General features: G+C 35.6%; 1 long non-coding RNA gene across 1 annotated transcript in view; it reads left to right on the top strand.

Annotated features, from left to right (window-relative positions):
- Nucleotides 1-319: 319 nt before the first annotated feature.
- Nucleotides 320-4,237, top strand: part of LOC137637336 (uncharacterized) — a 33,233-nt gene continuing 29,315 nt past the window's right edge. Inside the window, exon 1 of the long non-coding RNA XR_011043565.1 lies at nucleotides 320-474. This is a non-coding gene — a long non-coding RNA (uncharacterized lncRNA). The remainder of the gene's footprint in view (nucleotides 475-4,237) is intronic.

Genomic DNA, 4,237 nt, shown 5'->3' on the forward strand with positions numbered 1-4,237 from the left:
AAAACAAAAGATTATAGAAATATAAAGAGCTAAACGCGCAGCGCGCGGCTGAGCAGGAGAACTAGGAAAAATAAACGAGAATTAATAGGTTTGGCTATGAGCCAAGAGGTGGTGGTCGGGTGGGGGTGGGAGGCCTCCTTGGGGACCCAGGTAGACGGGTAGGGAGGCGGGAGCTCTGTGTAAGCGAAGATATGGTTGGTGTTGGAGACCACAATGGTGGAGAGAGGACTGTTGGCGATTGTGTTGGAGGCTGGGGGCTGGGGTGGTGGAGGGGTGAGGGTGGAGTTGCGCGGCCGAGCCAGCTGTCAGAGTCAGACCTCACACCTCAGAGTCGGTTGGTCAAGTACTACTGTGTGACTGTGACTACTGTCACCTAAACTAGTTGCTCTCAGGGTGTAGTGAGGAACGGATGTGTTGTAAGCGCTCTCGTGACTTGCTAGCAGGCGACCGAGGTCTCCAACGTGCAACATTATGGTATTAAAACGATTTGCTCTTTATTTACCATTTATAATAATTTTACATCAGTTTAATGATTACAGAAAAACGTTATCATATCCTTCTGTTGTATTAACTTAATCAGATAAAACACTTTCTTATAAGAGAACAGATGTAGGCGATCTGGTTGATTTTATTATAAATAAAAACTCTTTTTATTGATAATACAGTAGTTATTATGAATATCTGGGAACAAATATGTTGTTATGGGAGCCACATTACCGAGTTTTGAAGATCATTTTGATTTATATTTTATGATAAAGGTTTAAATCAGTATTTTCGTTTATAATTGAAATTCAAGATCAGATAACGAGGTGTTTTTAGAGGCAATTGATAATTTTTTTTTTTTTTCGATTCAAGTATTATTATTTTTACCTTTTTATTCCATATCTTCTAATTGTTTTCATAGACCTATCTTGGTTGTGGGACCTCCTGTGGGAATATTGTCTTGCTTTAACCCACAGTGGGTTGTAAGGATGTCCTGTTAATCTTAGCAGGATTTAAAGTTTTATCATTGTTATAAATACTGCATCTGCTTGTTGATTATTTTATCTTTTTTTATATATATTTTTACGGTGATTTAGTTGGTGTATTAATTGGCCATAATACGAATATCTCTCTCTCTCTCTCTCTCTCTCTCTCTCTCTCTCTCTCTCTCTCTCTCAAATTATTTTATAATTATTATTATTACTTGCTAAGTTACAACCCTAGTTGGAAAAGCAGGATGCCATTAGGCCTAAGGGAGCCAGCAGAGAAAATAGCCCAGCAAGGAAAGGAAACAAATAGAATAGTCTGCCCATGTGTACCCTCAAGCAAGAGAACTCTGATCCAAGACACTGTCTTGGGTTAGACTTCTCTTGCTTGAGGGTACACTCTATTTTTTTTATAGTTTATATAGGCGATATTTATTTTATAGTACTGTCTCACTGTACTATTTTCCCTGTTGGAGCCCTTGGGGCTTATAGCGTTCTGCTTTTCCAAGTTGGGTTATAGCTTAGCAAGTAATAATAATATTAAACAAACATTATATATATATATGTATATATATGTATATATATATATATATATATAATATGTATGTATATATATGTGTGTGCGTGTATGGGTAATTGCCAAAAATATAATACGTTTTTACTATTTTTCTCTCTTTTTTTCAACTTATTTTTCAAAACGCGAATGGTCTGCCGTGATTTACGAATTATTTAAAAAAAAGTTAGGTTATATTTTGCATTCTGCATGAACTTGTATGTATCAGTGCCTGATCTTTGGCCTTAGAGTTTACTACACAGTAATTATATTAGTTGCCTATGCATTCTTAGTTAGTCCGGCCGTATTGACGTCAAGCTGCATGTTAGCCCCAGCACCCAGAGAGGGTTGGGAGAATGTTATCACATTCACACACTTTATTCTTTACGTGACTTTGAGAGGTTTTGCAGTTAACATACTTTTTTCGAATTCAGTTCAAGTAGAGAATAATTTCATGTATTTATTTATTAGATGTGTCGTATTATTTCCCGTAGGAGTTTAGTATAGTCACGCTGTACATTGTAGACTTATTTAAGGGTCTCTGCGTCGCCCTTTCTGGCCTATTGGAATTGACCCTACCTGGCTATTCTACTAGGCTAGAGTTCGAGACCTGCTCAAGGTCGATAATTTCTCGTAGTGTCTGCAAGCTCACCATCCTTCTGAGCTGGGATGTGGGGAGTTGATCATGTGTATTTATAGTCTGTAAGGCATTGTCACTGTCCCTTGCTTCTGCCATTCATGAGTATCCTTAAAACCTTAAAATTTTACATTGTATTCAGTTTTCAAATTCCTCCTTCACCTCTGTTCCTGCTCCCTTTATTCCAACTTGATGTCCAACCAATTTCAACTTAAGTGGCCCAGTGAAAATATTAGGTTTGTTTAGTAAGAGCATTTTAAATGCCGAGTTTGTTGGGGGAAAAGAAATCTTATGTTTTATTTGAAAACATTATCAATTCCACTATTTTGATAAAGGCTATTACGGGGAGAGAATGGATTATTATTATTATTATTATTATTATTGTTAGCTAAGCTACAACCCTAGTTGGAAAAGCAGGAGGCTAATAAGCCCAAGGACTCCGACAAGGTAAAAATAACACAGTGTGTAAAGGAAGTATATAAACTACTTGAGGAATAATGAATAATTAATATAAAATAATTTAATATCAGTAACAACATGTTATATCTGCCATATATAAACTTTGAAGAGACATGTTAGCTTGATCAATTTAAAAGCATTCGCTGCAAGTTTGAGTATGTGAAATTGCCTGATTAGAAAGAGCATTCCACAGTCTGGTCGTAGCTGGAATAAAACTTCTAGATTACTGTATAGTATCGTGGCACTTCTGAACCTCAGTTATGAATTCTGGTTAGGAACCAGGCGCTTCCTCCCATCTTTGGGACACAGGATCTCATACTCCCATCTTGGTAGGATTCTTAAACCGAATTCCTTGCGGTGGTAAATGACTCTTATCATATTCAGGTGATGTATTGAATGATTTAATTTCCCTGTTTTTTAGTTTAATCTATTTTTCAAAACGTAAATAGTAAACACATATACATGTTTTTTTTTAAATTATGATTTTAACTATCATCATCATCTTCTACGCCTATTGACCCAAAGGGCCTCGGTTAGATTTCGCCAGTCGTCTCTATCTTGAGCTTTTAATCCAATACGTCTCCATTCATTATCTACTTCATACTTCTTAGCCCTCAGCCATGTAGGCCTGTGTCTTCCAACACTTTTAGTGCCTTTTAACTATTTTACATCCTTCATCAATTGTAACTAGTCCACTGCAGGACAAAAGCCTCAGATATGTCCTTCCACTCTTCTGTTTATGGTCTTTCTATACGAGTTTTGGAATTTTACCTGTTAAATGATGTTGTTTATAAACGGATGTATATTTGTTCTGGTTTTTACACTCAAATTTTCTTAGTTCGTCAATCCATCGTCTTCTCTTCATTCCCCTTTTCTTTTGCGGTCTTTATAAACAGATTTTATATATACATATATATATATATATATATATGTGTGTGTGTGTGTATATATATATATTTTTATATATTATATATATATATGCATTATATACAGTGTATATATCTATATATATATATATACATATATATATATATATATATATATGTTCTCGTTCTTACACTCAAAATGTCTTAGTTCGTCAATACATCGTTTTCCCTTCCGTTCCCTGCTGCTTTTGCAATCTCTAGGGACTCATAATGTTATTCTTAATATTACTCGAAACTAAACAAATATTTATGACATTACCGAATGACTTCTCAGCTCCCAGTGACTGGAATTTGCTGTTAAATTTTACAATCCAAATGTTATCAGAAGGACACTCCAAATTCAAACCATTGTTCTCTAATCTTGGGTAGGGCCATAACCTCTGTACCATGGTCTTCCACTGTCTTGGGTTAGAGTTCTCTTGCTTGAGGGTGATACTGGCACACTAGTCTATTTTAATTCTCTTCCTCTTGCTTTGTTAAAGTTTTTATAGTTTATATAGGAAATATTTATTTTAATGTTGCTCTTCTTAAAATATTTAATTTTTCTTCGTTTCCTTTCTTCACTGGGCTACTTTCCCTGTTGGAGCCCCTGGGCTTATAGCATCCTGCTTTTCCAACTAGGGTTGTAGCTTAGCAAATAATAATAATAATATTACATCCGCTTTATTTGTAGTTATTAGCTCTCTCTCTCTCT

This window comes from Palaemon carinicauda, unplaced genomic scaffold (genome assembly GCF_036898095.1).
Source record: "Palaemon carinicauda isolate YSFRI2023 unplaced genomic scaffold, ASM3689809v2 scaffold668, whole genome shotgun sequence".
Taxonomy (NCBI): Eukaryota; Metazoa; Arthropoda; class Malacostraca; order Decapoda; family Palaemonidae; genus Palaemon; species Palaemon carinicauda.